The sequence below is a fragment of the Chlorocebus sabaeus genome, chromosome 20 (assembly GCF_047675955.1).
Source record: "Chlorocebus sabaeus isolate Y175 chromosome 20, mChlSab1.0.hap1, whole genome shotgun sequence".
In the NCBI taxonomy this organism is placed as follows: domain Eukaryota; kingdom Metazoa; phylum Chordata; class Mammalia; order Primates; family Cercopithecidae; genus Chlorocebus; species Chlorocebus sabaeus.
The window spans coordinates 7,751,210-7,769,551 of NC_132923.1; the positions used below are offsets into that span (position 1 = coordinate 7,751,210).

The window sequence follows — 18,342 nt, forward strand, 5'->3', positions numbered from 1 at the left end:
CTTCCAAAGTGATGGGATTACAGGCGTGTGCCACCATGCTCAGCCTCTAATTTTCTACAGAAGAAAATATAGGAGTAAATCTTCATTATCGTGTGTTAGGCAATGGTTTCTTAGATACAACATCAAAAGCACAAGCAAAAGAACTAAAAATAGGCTGGGCACAGTGGCTCACACCTGTAATCCTAGCACTTTGGGAGGCTGAGGTGGGCGGATCACAAGGTCAAGATATCCAGACCATCCTGGCCAACATGGTGAAACCCCATCTCTACTAAAAATACAAAAATTAGATGGGCATAGTGATGTGCACCTGTAGTCCCAGCTACTCAGGAGGCTGAGAAAGGAGAATCACTTGAACCCAGGAGGCGGAAGTTGCAGTGAGCCAAGGTTGCGCCACTGCACGCGAGCCTGGTGACAGAGCAAGACTCTGCCTCAAAAAAAAACAAACAAAAAACTAAAAATAGATAACTGAATTTCATCCAAATCAGACACTTGTACTTCAAAGGATACCATCAAGTAAGTGGAAGACAACCCACAGAATCGGAGAAAATATTTGCAAATCACATAGAACTTATCTCCATAATATATAAAGAACACCTACAACTTAATAAAAAAGCAACTCAATTTAAAAATGTGGGGCCTGGCGGGTGGCTCACACCTGTAATCCCAGCAGTTTGGGAGGCCGAGGTGGGCGGATCACCTGAGGTGAGGAGTTTGAGACCAGCCTGGCCAACATAGTGAAAACCCTTCTCTACTAAAAATACAAAATTAGCTGGGCATGGTGGTGTATGCCTGTAGTCCCAGCCACTCCGCAGGCTGAGGCAGGAGAATCGCTTGAGCCCAGGAGGTGGAGGTTGCGGTGAGCCGAGATCACGCCATTGCACTCCAGCCTGGCAACAGAGTGAACTGTCTCAAAAAAAAAAAAAAAATAAATAAATAAATAAAATAAAATAAGCAATTAAATAAATAAATAAATAAAATAAAAAGGGGCAAAAGAGCCAGGTGCAGTGACTTACACCTGCAATCCCAGCACTTTTTTGAGGCTGAGGCAGAAGGATCGCTTATGCCCGGAGTTTGAGACCAGCCTGGGTAACATAATAAGACCTGCTCTCTACAAAAAATCTAAAAAATCAGCCAGGTGTGGTAGTGTGCCACTGTGGACCCAGTTATTTAGGAGGCTGAGGTGGGAGGATCACCTGAGTCTGGGAGGCTGAGGCTACAGTGAGCCGTGATTGCACCACTGCACTCTAGCCGGGGCAACAGAGTGAGACTCTGCCTCAAATTTTAAAAAAAAAAAAAGGCAAAAGATTTGAGTAGGCATTTCTCCAAAGTATAAAAGTTATACAAATGGCCAATAAGCATATGAGAAGGTGCTCAACAGTATCAGTCATCTAGAAAATGCAAATAAAAACCACAATAAGATACCACTTCACATCCACTAGGATGGCTAAAATCAAAAGAACTGACAATGTATGTGTTGGACAGGATCTGGAAAAACTGAGATTCTCTCTTTTTTTTGTTTTGTTTTGAGGTTCAAAGAACTCATTTATTTTTACTCATAGAAAGTACAAGTATTAGCCTGGCATGGTGGCTCACACCTGTAATCCCAGCACTTTGGGAAGCTGAGGCAAGTGGATCACTCGAGGTCAGGAATTTGAGAGCAGCCTGGTCAACATGGCAAAACCCCGTCTTTACTAAAGATACAAAATTAGCTGGACATGGTGGCACACGCCTATAATCCCAGCTAGTTGGGAGGCTGAGGCAGGAGAATTGCTTGAATCTGGGAGGCGGAAGTTGCAGTAAGCCAAGATCGCACCACTGCACTCCAGCCCGGGCGACACAGAACTCAGTCTCAAAAAAAGAGAAAGTACAAGTATTGATGATCTGTGGTTATTTAATTTTAATTTTTAGTTTTGGGGTATGTGTAGGATGTGGAGGTTTGTTACACAGGTAAATGTGTGCCATAGTGGTTTGCTGCACCTATCAATCCATCACCTAGGTATTAATCTCAGCATGCATTAGCTATTTTTCCTAATGCTCTCCTTCCCCTGACACCCCCCAATGACAGGCCCCAGTGTGTGTTGTTCCCCTCCCTGTGTCCATGTTTTCTCATTGTTCAGCTCCCACTTATAAGTGAGAACATACGGTGTTTGGTTTTGTTTCTGTGTTAGTTTGCTGAGGATAATGGCTTCTAGTTTTCTGCATGTCACTCCAAAAGACATGATCTCATTCCTTTTTATGGTTGCATAATATTCCATGGTGTATATGTATCACATTTTCTTTATCCAGTGAAAGTATGGGCCACTTCATGAATTTCCGCGTCATCCTTGCACAGGGACCATGCTAATCTCCGTATGGTTCCAATTTTAGTATATGTACTGCTGAAGCGAGCAGAAAACTGTTTTTTTTCTTTTTCTTTTTGAGATGGAATCCCACTCTATCACCCAGGCTGGAGTGCAGTGGTACGATCGTGGCTCATCACAATCTCTGCCTCCTGGGTTCAAGCCATTCTCTTGCCTCAGCCTCCCGAGTAGCTGGGATTACAGGTGTGTGCCACCATGCCTAGCTAATTTTGTTTTGTTTTGTTTTGTTTTTTGTTTTTGTTTGAGACAGAGTCTTGCTCTTTCGCCCAGGCTGGAGTGCAGTGGTGCGATCTCAGCTCACTGTAAGCTCTGCCTCCCGGGGTTCACTCCATTCTCCTGCCTCAGCCTCCCGAGTAGCTGGGACTACAGGTGCCGGCCATCACACCTGGCTAGTTTTTTGTATTTTTAGTAGAGACAGGGTTTCATCGTGTTAGCCAGGTTGGTCTCAATCTCCCAATCTCGTGATCTGCCTGCCTTAGCCTCCCAAAGTGCCGGGATTACAGGCGTGAGCCACCGCGCCCGGCAATTTTGTATTTTGAGTAGAGAAGAGGGTTCACCACGTTGGCCAGGCTGGTCTTGAACTCCTGACCTCGTGATCCACCTGCCTTGGCCTCCCAAAGTGCTGGGATTACAGGTGTGAGCCACTGCGTCTGGTCCTTTTTTTTTTTTTTTTTTTTTTTTTTTTTGAGACGGAGTCTCGCTCTGTCACCCGGGCTGGAGTGCAGCGGCACAATCTTGCCTCACTGCAACTTCTGCCTCTCAGGTTCAAGCAATTCTCCTGACTCAGCCTCCCGAGTAGCTGGGATTACAGGTGCATGATGCTACACCCGGCTAATTTTTTGTACTTTAGTAGAGACGGGGTTTCACTGTGTTGCCTAGGCTGGTCTCGAACTCGTGAGCTCAGGCAATCTGCCCGCCTCGGCCTCCCAAAGTGCTGGGATTACAGGCGTGAGCCACCGTGCCTGGCCCCAAACTGGTATTCTTATATGTTGCTGTTGGAATTTCAAAATAGTGAAGCCACTTTGGAGAAGTCCAGCAGTTCCTCAAAAGGTAAAACATGGAGTTACCATATGACCTGCACTTCCACTCTCAGGTATAGAAGAAAAATGAAAACATCTGTATATAAAACTTGTGCACAAATGTACATGGCAGTATTATTCGTAATAGTCAAAAAGTGGCAAAAACTCACCTGTTCATCAACTGATAAATGAATAAACATAATATGGTACAGCAATATAATGGAATATTATTTGGCAATAAGAAACAAAGTTCTGATGCATGATATGACGTGAATGAACCCTGATAACAAAGTAAAAGAAGCCAGTTGCAAAGGACCACATATAGTATGATTTCAATTATATGAAATGTCCAGAATTTGCTTATTAATTATATAATTGACTCGTGGTTGCCAGAGGGTAGGTGAGGGAGAAATGGAATGTGACTACTGATAGGATTATTTTAGGGGTTATAAAAAAGTTCTAAAATTAGGCTGGGTATGGTGGCTCACACCTGTAATCCCAGCACTTTGGGAGGCTGAGGCAGGCAGACCACGAGGTCAGGGGATCGAGACCATCCTGGCCAACATGGTGAAATCCCGTTTCTACTAAAAATACAAAAATTAGCTGAGCCGGGCGCGGTGGCTCACGCCTGTAATCCCAGCACTTTGGGAGGCCGAGGCTGGTGGATCATGATGTTAGGGGATCGAGACCACCCTGGCTAACATGGTGAAACCCCGTCTCTACTAAAAATACAAAAAAATTAGCCAGGCGTAGTGGCGGGCGCCTGTAGTCCCAGCTACTCAGGAGGTTGAGGCAGGAGAATGGCATGAACCCGGGAGGCGGAACTTGCAGTGAGCTGAGATCGCGCCACTGCACTCCAGCCTGGGCGGCAGAGCGAGACTCTGTCTCAAAAAAAAAAAAAAAAAAAAAATTAGCTGGGACTGGTGGCATGTGCCTGTAATCCCAGCTACTTGGGAGGTTGAGGTAGGATAATCACTTGAACCTGGGAGGTGGAGGTTGCAGTCAGCCAAGATCGCGCCACTGCACCCCCACCTGGCGACAGAAGGAGACGCCGTCTCAAAAAAACAAAACAAAACAAAAAACAAAACAAAAACTTCTAAAATTAGTGGAGGCTGGGCACGGTGGCTCAGGCCTATAATCCCAGCACTTAGGAAGACCAGTCTGGGCCGGGCGCGGTGGCTCAAGCCTGTAATCCCAGCACTTTGGGAGGCCGAGACGGGCGGATCACGAGGTCAGAAGATCGAGACCATCCTGGCTAACACGGTGAAACCCCGTCTCTACTAAAACTACAAAAAAACTAGCCGGGCGAGGTGGCGGGCGCCTGTAGTCCCAGCTACTCGGGAGGCTGAGGCAGGAGAATGGCATGAACCCGGGAGGCGGAGCTTGCAGTGAGCTGAGATCCGGCCACTGCACTCCAGCCTGGGCGACAGAGCGACTCCGTCTCAAAAAAAAAAAAAAAAAAAAAAAAAAAAAAAGGAGGACCAGTCTGGGCAACATAGGAAGATCTTATCTCTACTAATAATCAAAAAAATTAGCTGAACATGGATGCCTGTGCCTGTAGTTCTAGCTGCTCAGGAGGCTGAGGCAGGAGGATTCCTTGAGTCAAGGAGATCGAGGTTGCAGTGAGCTAGGATTGCACCACTGCACTCCAGCCTGGGCAACAGAGTGAGGTCCTATTTGAAAGCAAGCAAACAAACAAACAAACAAACAAATGTAAACTTACAGATGAATTGCAAAGGTAGTACAAAGGGCTTTCTTACACTCTTCATTCAGCTTTCCTTAATGTTATATATATACTGTGTGTGTATATATATAAAACTACAGTACAATTATCAAAATTAAGAAATTAAAGTTGGAACAATACTATTTACTAAACTATAGATTTTATTCGGATTTCCTCAGTTTTTCTGCTAACGTCTTTTTCTTTTTTTGAGACAAGGTCTTGCTCTGTCACCTAGGCTGCAGTGTGATGACGTGATCTTGGCTCACTGTAATCTCCACCTCAACCCTTGGTCTTCAGCCTCCCAAGTAGCTTGGACTACAGGCATGGGCCACTACACTTGGCTAATTTTTGTGTTTTTTGTTGAGATGGGGTTTCACCATGTTGTCCAGGCTGGTCTTCAACTCCTGGGCTCAAGCGATATGTCTGCCTCTGCCTCCTAAAGTGTTGGGATTACAGGCGTGAGCCACTGCACGCAGCCTAATGTCTTCTTTTTGTTATAGGATCCAATAGAAGACTCTACATCTGAAGATCTTTTTGTTTTTTAAAATCACCAACATATTACCTACCCTTTAAAATTTTTGCAAAAGGTATAAATTTGAAAAAATATATCCATATCAATTTCATTCAAGTCATTGATACAACTATTTAACAGGATAAGATTACCTAGCATAGCCTGGCTACAGTTTGTAATTTTAATTTTAATTTTTTTGTGAGATGGAGTTTTGCTTTTGTAACCCAGGCTGGAGTGCAATGGCGTGATCTCGGCTCACTGTAAGCTCTGTCTCCTGGGTTCAAGCAATTCTCCTGCCTCAGCCTCCCTAGTAGCTGGGATTATAGGCACCTGCCACCAGGCCCAGTTACTTTTTGTATTTTTAGTAGAGACAGGGTTTCACCATGTTGGCCAGGATGGTCTCGCCTTTCCAAAGTGCTGGGATTACAGGCGTGAGCCACTGCGCCCGGCCAGTTGGTATTTGGTTTTTTTGTTTTGTTTTGTTTTGTTTTGGTAGGGACAGGGTTTCACCATGTGGTCCAGGCTAGTTTCAAACTCCTGAGCTCAAGTGATCTGTCTACTTTGGCCTCTCAGGTGCTAGCATTACAGGCGCGTGCCACCACGCCCAGCTAATTCTTGTATCTTTTTCGTAGAGAAAGGATCTCACTATGTTGCTTAGGTTGCTTTCAAACTCTTGGGCTCAAGCGATCCACCTGCCTTGACCTCTCAAAGTGCTGGGATTATAGACGTGAGCCGCTGTGTCTGGCCCACTTGGGTATAGTTTAAAAATTCTGATACCCAGAGTGTGCCTCAGATCAATTAAATCAGCCTCTGATAGTGACCTGGACATCAATATTTTTAAAGCTTCCCAGCTCATTCCAATGTGCAGCCAACAGTGACAACCACTGCCTAGATGTCCATGGTTAGGGGAACTTCAACCCATTTTGCTAACATGTAGCCTTTGGGTATGGTTATTCAACCAATTAAACATTCAGTATACATTTCTCCAAAAAGCCACTCTGTGAGATTATCAAATGTCTAACTTTAATGAGGACATACCAATAACGGAATTACTTTGATCTACCATTCTAAGAATTCTTTTTTTTTGGCTGGCGCGGTGGCTCACACCTGTCATCTCAGCACTTTGGGAGGCCAGGACGGGCGATCACTTGAGGTCGGGAGTTCGAGACGAGCCTGACCAACATGGAGAAACCCCATCTCTACTAAAAATACAAAATTAGCCAGACGTGGTGAAACATGCCTGCAATCCCAGTTACTCAGGAGGCTGAAGTGGGAGAATTGCTTGAACCAGGGAGGCGGAGGTTGTGGCGAACCACGATCATGCTATTGCACTCCAGTCTGGGCAACAAGAGCAAAGCTCCATCTCAAAAAAAAAAAAAAAAAAAATTTCTCTGTCTCCTGGGTTCAAGCAATTCTCTGCCTCAGCCTTCCGAGTAGTTTGGGATTATAGGTGCTCGAAACCATGTCCGGTTAAGTTTTGTATTTTTAGTAGAGACGGGGTTTCACCATCTTGGCCAGGCTGGTCTTGAACTCCTGACCTTGTGACCCACCAGCCTCAACCTCCCAAAGTGTTGGGATTACAGGCGTGAGCCACCATGCCCAGCCATTTCAGGAATTCTAACAAGAAGGATGTATTAGTCTGCCATGACTTTCTTTTCTACTAAACCCAGACTGGTTCCTCACGATCAGTAATCTTTCTCTAAATTAGTAGTTCTCTACCGGGGGACTTTTGTCCCCTTCCCTAACATGTGACAATGAATGGTTGGAGGCATTTTGGTTGTCACAACTGAAGGAGGGAGGGGGGGATGCTACTGGCATCGAGTGAGTAGAGGCCAGGTATGTTGCTAAACAGTCTACAATGCACAGGAGAGTCCCCCACAACAAAGAATGATCCATCCCCAAATGTCAACAATGTTGAGGTTGAGATTGTCCTAAATCCCGAGTCCCATAGGAAAAGTTTGGTTCACAAAGACTATTTCTTTTTTGTTTTTTGAGAGAGTCTCACTCTGTCGCCCAGGCTGGAGTGCAGTGGCGCGATCTCGCCTTACTGAACCTCCACCTCCTGGGTTCAAGTGATTCTCCTGCCTCAGCCTCCCAAGAAGTTGGGATTATAGGCGTCTGCCACCATGCCTGGCTAATTTTTGTATTTTTAGTACAGATGAGGTTTCACTATGTTGGCCAGGCTGACCTTCTGACCTCAAGTGATCTGCCCGCCTTGGCCTCCCAAAGTGCTGGGATTACAGGTGTAAGCCACCGTGCCAAGCCACAAAGAGTAATTTCATTGTTTTCATAATTTCAGATAGAAAAAGCAGAATTCCTTACACTGTATTTTCTCATCTTAATAATATCTATCTCTTGGGAGGCCGAGACGGGCGGATCATGAGGTCAGGAGATCGAGACCATCCTGGCTAACACGGTGAAACCCCGTCTCTACTAAAAAGTACAAAAAACTAGCTGGGCGAGGTGGCGGGCGCCTGTAGTCCCAGCTACTCCGGAGGCTGAGGCAGGAGAATGGCGTAAACCCGGGAGGAGGAGCTTGCGGTGAGCAGAGATCTGGCCACTGCACTCCAGCCTGGGTGACAGAGCCAGACTCCGTCTCAAAAAAAAAAAAAAAAAAAAAAAATATCTATCTCCCCAGGTTTGGATTCCTACAGCAACATTAGGGCTATAAAAGTAAAGCATTTCTGAAATTTACTGATTATCAGAAACTTCAAAAGTGCTAACTTCTCCAAGCTCTCAGGTTTTTTTGTTTGGTTTGAGATAGGGTCCCTGCAGTCTCCAAGGCTTGAGTGCAGTGGTATCATCGCTCACTGCAGTCTTGAACTCCTGGGCTCAAGCGATCCTCTGCCTTCAGCCTCCTGAGGAGCTTGGACTACGGCAGGGGTGTCCAATCTTTTGGCTTTCCTGGGCCACGTTGAAAGAATTGTCTTGAGTCACACATAAAACACACCAACACTAACAACAGCTATAAGCTAAAACAGCAACAACAACGAAATCGCAAAGAAAAAAAAGGCTTATAATGTTTTAAGAAAGTTTATCAATTTGCGTTGGGCCCTATTCAAAGCAGTCCTGGGTTGTATGAGGCCCATGTGCCACAGGTTCGACAAGCCTGGACTACAGGCATGTACCACCATGAAAGGCTAATTTTTACTTTTTTATAGAGATGGGGTCTATGTTGCCCAGGCTGGTCTTTAGCTCCTGGCCTAAAGCAATTCTCCCACTTCAGCGTCCCATAAAGTGCTGGGATTACACGTGAGCATCATGTCTGGCCAACCTCAGTCTTGTACCTATAGGTGTTTTTGCTAGAAATATGCACGTAGTTTACGATTCTGATAACAGTGCAAGTGATGACGCAATATATACTTTTTAAAGTTCCCCAGCTTTTAAAGCTGCATTAGCTCTTCTGCAATGGAGAAAGCAAGAAGGAAGGAAATACAGTAGTCCTCCCTTATCCTCGGGAGATCCCACTGCAGGATTCCCAGGGGATGCCTGAAACCATAGAGAGTACTGATCACTAAATAAATAAACACACACACAAACACACACACACAGTTTTCCTATAGGTATATACCTATAATCAAGTTTAATTTATAAATTTGGCACAGTAACAAATGAACAATAACCAATAAGAAAACGGAACAATATACCATATAAAAGTTATGTGAATATAGTCTCTCTCGTTCTCAAAATATCTCATTGTACCGTGCTCACCCTTCTTGTGTTGATGTGAGATGACAAAACGCTTACAAGATTAGATACAGTGAATGACTTAGGAATTGTGATGTAGCTACTATTGACCTTCTGACTATGCCTAAGAAGGGGGATCATCTGTTTTGGGTGATCCTGAATCACTGAGTCATGCCGATGTCCACAGTTGGATGTCAAAAGCTGATGATGTCAATGACTAACCGATGGGCAGCACACACGGCATGGTTATGTTGATTCACATCCAGGACAGGGTGGTGCAAAATTTCATCACACTACTCAACGGTGAACAATTTAAAACTTAAACTACTATGGAAGGGACTATGATTGCTTTTTAGGGTAGCAGATATTCTAGATACTCTTCAGCAAAATGGACTCCAGGCTGTATCTGATAGGTTTCAAAAGACTTCACAAAAGGAATGTTAGTGTACACACACGACTGGGATTAACATTCTAGAATTTTAGGACTCAATGGTACACCACTGAGGTATTGTTATGAATTTAACTGTAAATTTAGATTATGGTTCTGAGGTGGAGACGCATAAAAATGAAAACTTAAAAGAAAACAAATACCAACACAATTGGGTATTTCTGGGTGCTAACGTTGCAGGTAATTATCTTTCTCGACTTTCATTTCTAACATTAATAGTTAGCAATATCAATAATATTGTTTATAAAAGAAATACTGTCCAAACTTTATTAAGGTGTTCATGTTAACACTTAAAGTTTCTGATTTTCTTTTTTTTTTTTTTTTTTTTTGAGACGGAGTCTTGCTCTGTCGCCCAGGCTGGAGTGCAGTGGCCGGATCTCAGCTCAATGCAAGTTCCGCCTCCTGGGTTTACGCCATTCTCCTGCCTCAGCCTCCCGAGTAGCTGGGACTACAGGCGCCCGCCACCTCGCCCAGCTAGTTTTTTGTATTTTTTAGTAGAGATGGGGTTTCACCAGGTTAGCCAGGATGGTCTCGATCTCCTGACCTTGTGATCCGCCCGTCTCGGCCTCCCAAAATGCTGGGATTACAGGCTTGAGCCACCGTGCCCGGCCAAGGTTTCAGATTTTCAAATTTGAGATGTTCAAACAGCAGGTATAACACAAATATTCCAAAATCCAACAGAATCTCAAATCCAAAGAATTTATGTTCCCATTTTCGTAAAAAACAAAAAACAAACAACAAAAAACTGGCCAGGCACAGTGGATCACGCCTGTAATCCCAGCACTTTGGGAGACCAAGGCGGGTGGATCATAAGGTCAGGAGTTCAAGACCAGCCTGGCCAACATAGTGAAATCCTTGCTCTACTAAAAATAAAAAAACTTAGGCATGGTGGTGGGCACCTGTAATCCCAGCTACTCAGGAGGCTGAGGCAGTAGAATTGCCTGAACCCAGGAGGGGGAGGTTGCAGTGAGCCGAGATTGCGCCATTGCACTCCAGCCTGGGTGACAGTGCGAGAATCTGTCTCAAAAAAAAAAAGAAAAAAAAAAGGCCGGGCACGGTGGCTCACGCCTGTAATCCCAGCCTTTGGGAGGCAGAGACGGGCAAATCACGAGGTCGGGAGATGGAGACCATCCTGGCTAACACAGTGAAATCCCGTCTCCACTAAAAATACAAAAAATTAGCCAAACGTGATGGCAGGCACCTGTAGTCCCAGCTACTCAGAAGGCTGGGGCAGGAGAATGGCTTGAACCCGGGAAGCAGAGCTTGCAGTGAGCCGAGAATGCGCCACTGCATTGCAGCCTGGGCAACAGAGCGAGACTCTGTCTCAAAATAAATAAATAAGTAAATAAAAAAATATAAACAAACAAAAAACCCTTGGGAGGCCGAGGCGGGTGGAACATTTGAGGTCAGGAGTTCAACACCAGCCTGACCAACATGCTGAAACCCCGGCTCTACTAAAACACAAAACTTAGCTAGGCATGGTGGTGGGTGCCTGGAATCTCAGCTACTCAGGAGGCTGAGGCAGGAGGAGAATCACTTGAACCCAGGAGGTGCAGGTTGCAGTGAGCCAAGATTGCGCCACTGCATTCTAGCCTGGGTAACAGAGTGAGACTTCCTCACACACACACACACACACACACACAAAGGCCAGGGGCAGTAGCGCACGCCTGTTATCCCAGCATTTTGGGAGGCCAAGGCGGGGTGGATCATTTGAGGATGTCAGGAGTTCAAGACTAGCCTGGCCAACACAGTGAGACTCCATCTCTACTAAAAATACAAAGATTAGCCAGGCGTGGTGGCAGGCACCTGTAATCCCAGCTACTTGGGAGGATGAGGCAGGAGAATCGCTTGTACCCAAGAGACGGAGGTCGCAGTGAGCCCAGATCGTGGCACTACACTCCAGCCTGGGCAATAGTGAGACTCCATCTCAAATAATAATAATAATAAAATAAAATAAAAGATAAATTATTTTATTTTATTTTATTTTTTAGACAGGGTTTTATTTTTTAGACATTCTTATTGCCCAGGCTGGAGTACAATGGCGCAATCTCAGCTCACTGCAACCTCCAACTCCTGCATTCAAGTGATGCTCCTGCCCCAGCCTTCCAAAGTAAGGTGGGATTACATGCGCCCGCCACCACGCCCAGCTAATTTTTTTGTATTTTTAGTTGATACGGGGTTTCATCATGTTGGCCAGACTGGTCTCAAACTCCTGGCCTCAGGTGATCCACCTGCCTTGGCCTACCAAAGTGTGGGGTTACAGGCATGAGCCACCACACCTAGCCAATATTTTTAAAGACTCTTGGCCAGGCACGGTGGCTCATGTCTATAACCCCAGGAATTTGGGAGGCTGAGGCAGGTGGATCACCTAAGGCCAGCAGTTCGAGACCAGCCTGGCCAACGTAGCGAAACCCTATCTCTATTAAAAATACAAAAATTAGTCAAATTAGATGGGCATGGTAACACACGCCTGTAGTCCCAACTACTCAGAAGGCTGAGGCGGGAGAATTGCTTGAACCCGGGAGGCAGAGGGTGCGGTGAGCCACGCCACTGCACTCCAGCCTGGGTAACAAGAGCAAAACTCTGTCTCAAGAGTTAAAAAAAAAAATTAACTTTATTTTGTTTTACATTTTAGAGACAGGGTTTCGCTCGCTCGCCCAGGCTGGAGTGCAGTGGTGTGTGATCATGGCTCATGGTAGCCTCAAACTCCTGGATATGCCACCATGGCCTGGCTAATTTTTCTTAGTTTTTGTAGAGATGGCGTCTTGCTATGTTGACCAGGCTGGTCTTGAACTCCTGGCCTCAAGTAATCCTCCTGCCTTAATTGCCCAAAGTGTTGGGATTATAGGCATGAGCCACTGTGCCCAGCCTGAAACCTCATTTTAAAAGTTTGTATCAGACCAGGACCCCAAGATGGAGTTGGCTGTACCAGTGAGGGAGAAGAAACTCCTGGATGTCAAACTAGCGGAACTGCCAAACTAAATATTAATGTGTGATCACACACAAGAAGGCACTGTTGGAGCATTCAAAGAGGTTACTACAGGTATTACGACAAGTATCCAATTTGAAGAAAGGGAGCTTCGACCGATTTCTATGGTGCTAGCAGCTTACATGCTTTTCAGCTACTGTCTGAAAAAGAGCACAAGCATGGGCAGCTACAGAAGTAAAACTGAAGAGGGCCATTGCAGAGCGCTCTTTCCTGGATAATTTCCTTAGTTTAATGTCAGCTGATTAGCAACCTTAATTCCCTCTGCATCCTGATTTTTCCCTTGTCATGTAACATATATTTATAGGTTTCAGGGATTAAGAAGTGGATATCCTTGGGGAAACCATTATTCTAACTTCATTGGTTCAAATAATTCAGGGTTTGTTCATTCAGTGAGGTCATTTCATTGAGCACTTAATATATTTTAGTCTCTAGTTGGCTCTGGGGCATATATGAAAAAACAGAATCCTATCTCATTTGCTTATATGTAGCTGATAATTCATTGATCATTATAGTTACTGAAAGTTACTTTAACACAGAGACCATATGTAAGTAACTCTCCCTATACACTGGTGTAGTGAAATTCCATTAAAGGCATTTTTTTTTTCTTTGAAGCACAGCAATTATGCTGCTGATGAGAAATTTTACTTTGAAGAAAATGTGGTGTAGTGAAAAAAGTAATGTTTTTAAGAGACAGGCAAACTAAAGATTGTTACTGGACTTCTCTGGGCCTCAGGATTCTCTTCTGTAAAATGAGGGTAAGATTATCTATCTCAAAGTGTTGTTTATAGTAAGGATTAAACAGGAATACGCATTCCCCTGGCATGGTAGTCCACAAATGCTAATTGCCTTTCTCTTTTGGTATTTTAAGTATCTAACATTCATTTCAATATTTCTTTTCTTTTCTTTTTGAGACGGAGTTTCGCTCTTGTCGCCCAGGCTGGACTGCAAAGACGTGATCTTGACTCACTGCAACCTCTCCCTCCTAGGTTCAAGCGACTCTACTGCCTCAGCCTACCAAGTAGCTGGGACTACAGGTGCTCCACCATGCCCACCTAATTTTTTTTGGATTTTTTTTTTTTTTCTTTTTAAGACAGTCTTGCATTGTTGCCCAGGTTGGAATGCAGTGGTGCAATCTCCACTCACTGCAACTTCCACTTCCCGGGTTCAAGCGATTCTCCTGCCTCAGCCTCCCGAGTAGCTGGGATTACAGGTGCCCGCCACCACACCCGGCTAATTTTTTGTAATTTTAGTAGACAGGGTTTCACTATGTTGGCCAGGCTGGTCTTGAACTTGTGACCTCGTGATCCACCCACCTTGGCCTCCCAAAGTGCTGGGATTACAGGCGTGAGCCACCATGCCCAGCCTCATTTCAATATTTCTGTGACTTGCTTTGCACTAGCCTGTGATGCTTTATGTAAATTAAGTAGTAGACATAGTCCCTGCTCTCAAATAAAAAAAGTTGTTGGTAGCATAAGACACTTGTACGTATGCAACTAACAAAAGATTGGTAAACAAGTGGGCTCCATGAAAGTGTAGGACTTGGTTAAGAAAACATACAAAGAGGTAATTAAGGCTGCTTTCCTCTTTACCTTAAATAAACAAAACAAGTAAACAACACTTAATCCACATATCCTAAAGCGGAAATTTGAGACTGTCTACTTGAATTTTGGAGGTTGCAAAGGCTTTTTTTTTTCCTCAGAGGGAGTTTCGCTCTTGTTGCTTAGGCTGGAGTGCAATGGCACAATCTCGGCTTAGTGCAACCTCCGCTTCCCGGGTTCAAGCGATTCTCCTGCCTCAGCCTCCTGAGTAGCTGGGATTACAGGCGCCTGCCACCATGCCTGGCTAATTTTTGTATTTTTAGTAGAGAGGGGATTTCGCCATGTTGGGCAGGCTGGTCTCGAATTCCTGACCTCAGGTCGTCCGCCCACCCCGGCCTCCCAAAGCGCTGGGATTACAAGCGTTAGCCACCGCGCCTGGCCTTGCATGGGCTTTTGAACAGTCATTTTTGAATTATTTCCTGTATCCCCAGGAGTCCACAAATGTGAAAGAAAGGGAAATCCAAGTAGATCCTTCCGGTAATTTATTCTGCTTTACCCTTTGGGTAAAGGTAAAAACTACTAGATCAAGTAAACTTCGGAATTATTTGTGGACTTTAATCGTCTGTATTTCTGCTGCATTCAATTACCAAATATCAGTCAAGTGTTTTGAGAAACAAATATTCAGTAGCCACAGAAACCTAACAGGTCTATGTTTGCTTTGTTTTATTAACGACTTGGAGGGACAGAACACTACCAATTACACCCACAAACCTTATCGATATCAACAACTGTAAATGACAACACGGCAATATTCTGCACTTGCCCTATGCCTAGGATCTAATTCCATTTTAATATATTATTATTTCACACATCAACCCTGGAGGCATGTTTGGAATTGCCTAATTTTTATGTACACTTTTTGATAAGAAACTAAGAAAAATAACTTGCTGAAGGAAGAAAACGGAGACTGAGTCCAGAACTGAATGAGAAACACATGGTTTCTTCATCCTCTATCATCAGCCTGCCTAACGAGGCTGAAGAAGTACCATCCATGAGTTAAGTGCGTCAAGGGCAAACAAACATCATCGCATATGGACGGTGGTGTGAACTTCGAGAAATCCGAGGCGGGTTAACAACAACAAAAAGCAGACCATCATGCCGATCTTCCTCAGGTCTCAGGCTGGCAACTCAGCGTCCGGAAGGAATCCCCCCGGAGGTGCGCCGGTCCTACTGGCCTCATTCCCTACCTCCTGGAGGTCCGGAGTCCCGCTCCTTTTCCTCAGCGGTACAACCCCCGTGTCGGTCCATTCCCTCACCGTGAGTCGAGGACCAGTTCTCCTGGCTAGGAGACCGGGACACACCGCCTGGGACCGGCTCCAAAGCACTCGTCCTGCGACTGCGAAGTAGGCTCAGGTCATCCGGCAGGAAACGACTCAACGCGCAGCCGCCGCGGCCTCCAACCACCGGCCGGCAGAGGGGCGCTAGGCAGCCCTCGATCAGCTCTCCGCGGTCTCGAGCAGGAGGAGGAGCAGGGGGAGGCGAGCCGCAGCGCCGCGGCAACGAGCCTAGGGAGGTAGGTTGTCGTGGGGCTCGGGCCGCCACTCTCGCAATTCCAGTCAAACGTCAAGCCCCGACCCGCTCTGCCCGTCCCTTCCTTTCCTGCCCTTGCAGCCGACAGGAATGGAACAGTCCCGCGGGGGGGATTGTGGGAGGCGCACGCGCGAGGGGTGGAGGGTTGGGGGGGCTGGCGGCGGTGGCGGTGGCGGCGGCGGCGGCGGCGGCGGCTGGTGGCCGTGGGGGCGGGGAAGGGGGGAGGAGAGAAGAGGAGGTGGAGGAGGAGGAGGAGGAGGAGGCTTGGGCTCGCGCCGCTTAAGGTACGCGTGAGGGCCTGCGCCGGAGCCGGCTTGACAGGGCCTGAGGGGGAGTGGGGGACTGGGCGAGGAGGTTCCCGTGGGTGAGCGCGTACGGGCTGGCTGGCGCGCTGGGCGGCCGAAGGTGGTGGTTGGTGGGAGCAGCCAGCGACTAGCCCATAGACACTCGTACGCTTGCGGGCGGGCGTGCGCGCTACGCGGCCGGAGTCGGGCGGAGCGGGGGACGGTGGGGAAGAACGCGAGGAGGGAGGAGTGGGAGGTTGGGGGGGCGCTAGGCGCCCTTCGCTCCCTCCCTCTGGAGGAGCAGCCGCCGCCACCGCCGCCACTCTGCTGCCGCCGCCGCCGCCGCTCCCGCCGCCATTTTGGGTTCGCTTTGCGGAGGGGAGACGATCCCAGTCTCGGTTGCGGGACCCGCCTCCCCTCAGTTTGCCCCCTTTAGCCTCCACCTTTCCCTTCTCCTCTCTCGCATTTCCGCCAGTCAGCTTACCCGCTGGCCGCCTCCTGACAAGCGGGAGGGATCCGCCGTGGACCCAGGGAAGCGGAGGAGCCTGGCGGCCACCCCCTCTTCCCCACTTCCCTGCACTCTCGTCGCTCTCGGCCTCGGCCTCCGACACGGTGAGTAGAACGATTTGGGCAGGCCTTCGGGCCTAAGCACTCTCTCAGCGATTGAATCCTGGGCTTCCTGGGAACCACTGTCATCTCCCGGACCTGGACCTCCGGGAGAGCAGTGGTGAAGATGGGGGAGGGGAGAGCAGGGAGGGGGATCCTGAGCCTACCGGGAAGTCCCTCCAGGCGGGGTGAAGGGGTGTCCCTGACAGGCGGACTCCCGGAGGGGGCTGGAAAGTAAGCGAGTGGAGGCGGAGTCGTCTGTGCCCCTGACAGATTAGTTTGTGTTTGTAGGCATGATCGGAGCCTCCCCCATAGTCCAGTTTGTGTGTGTTTAATTAAGGGATAAGAGTGGTCGAGGACACGATCCTGAGAGGGGAGTTTACCTGTGTGACAAGGTCTGTGGTGTCCCTGCCGCGTTGAACGGTATGTAGGAACGGCAGGATGATCTCAGTGTTGTAAGTTTAATAAATGTCACTGATTAGTTTGTACATGGAAAGAGGTGTTTTTGGTCTAGAAGACAGATGGTCTGTTGATGTGTAGCGGCTGTGTTGGTGTGTGTATGCGAGGATGGAAAGTGTTCCCGGAAGAGTTTGCCTGTATTTGTGTAAGTGTAATGGAGTTCCCCTTGTAAGTTAGCTTATTTCTTGAATAAATGTTGGGAGGTTCCTTGCAGGTTGATGTGTGTGTGTATTTTAGGGATTGGGAGCCCCTAGTTACTTGCTGAGAAAGAGTGGCAGTGGTAGTGTTCTATACAGCATGTGTCTGTGAGGTCATGGCGGGGAAAAACTTGGCATATCCAGTTGTGGTCTTAATAGTTTGTGCCTTTGGTTAGAGTGAGTTGTATAAATGTGAAGGCCCAAAATATCTTTAACAGAATCATTGCTACAAAGCTGTAAAGAATGGGTGACCTTATTCGTTGTCGCGGGTTTATAGTAATAGTTTACAAATACAATAAGAAAGCGCTTTCAGTTTCTTTGTGATACTAAATCTCTGTGAAAATGGTAGGATGCTTTCTTCCATTTTACAAAATAGTTATAGGCATAAGGAGAGAACTTCTCCAAGGCCGCATATTAAATTGGTGACAAAGTTGAGACTGTACCTCCCATATTTTCACTACTACTGCAGCAGTATATTCAGCATACCATGGTGCCTCAGGAAGTCTTTGTCGGCAAATCTGAGTATGTTGGAAAGATAGGAGCACATATGACTGGTTGGATTGTATTTAGAGGAGACCGATTGTGTCAGATATGTATGTGGAAAGTAGATGTCCTTGCCCGGTCTGACCTGTATGAAATGCATATCCATGGCTATATTATTTTGTTTATGGGGGAAGCAGAGCATTTCTGACACTTGAGGTTGTATGTGTGAGGGAGAGAAGGCTTCCACAGCTTAACCTCTACCAGAGCAGCTGCATGGGTGCTGACAGCTTAACTTGAAATCCGTGGGAGGAAGGATCCTTTTTCATTCATTCAACAAGTATTTGTTGACTGCCTGTTCAATAAATCGTCCATGCCTTGGGGTGAAGATTATTTACAGATAATCTCTGTAAATAGCCTGGGTACAACCTGAGGGGAGTTGTTTTGACAG

General features: G+C 46.6%; 1 protein-coding gene, 1 non-coding gene and 1 pseudogene across 6 annotated transcripts in view; 1 reads left to right on the plus strand and 2 right to left on the minus strand.

Annotated features, from left to right (window-relative positions):
- Positions 1-2,287: 2,287 nt before the first annotated feature.
- Positions 2,288-2,396, minus strand: LOC119624569 (U6 spliceosomal RNA). The gene has a single exon (XR_005240733.1). It is a non-coding gene; the product is annotated as a U6 spliceosomal RNA (small nuclear RNA).
- Positions 2,397-14,762: 12,366 nt separating this feature from the next.
- LOC119624278 (uncharacterized) lies at positions 14,763-16,615 on the minus strand (annotated as a pseudogene).
- ASH1L (ASH1 like histone lysine methyltransferase) overlaps positions 15,830-18,342 on the plus strand; it is a 220,747-nt gene continuing 218,234 nt past the window's right edge. For 2 of the 5 annotated variants that reach the window (XM_037997809.2, XM_007976842.3), the window contains exon 1: positions 16,172-16,761. The gene's annotated coding sequence lies outside the window, so the exon portion shown is untranslated. Of the gene's footprint in view, positions 15,849-16,096; positions 16,150-16,171; positions 16,762-18,342 lie in introns of those variants that run through there. The other 3 variants (XM_073008291.1, XM_007976839.3, XM_037997810.2) reach the window with 3 other exon arrangements.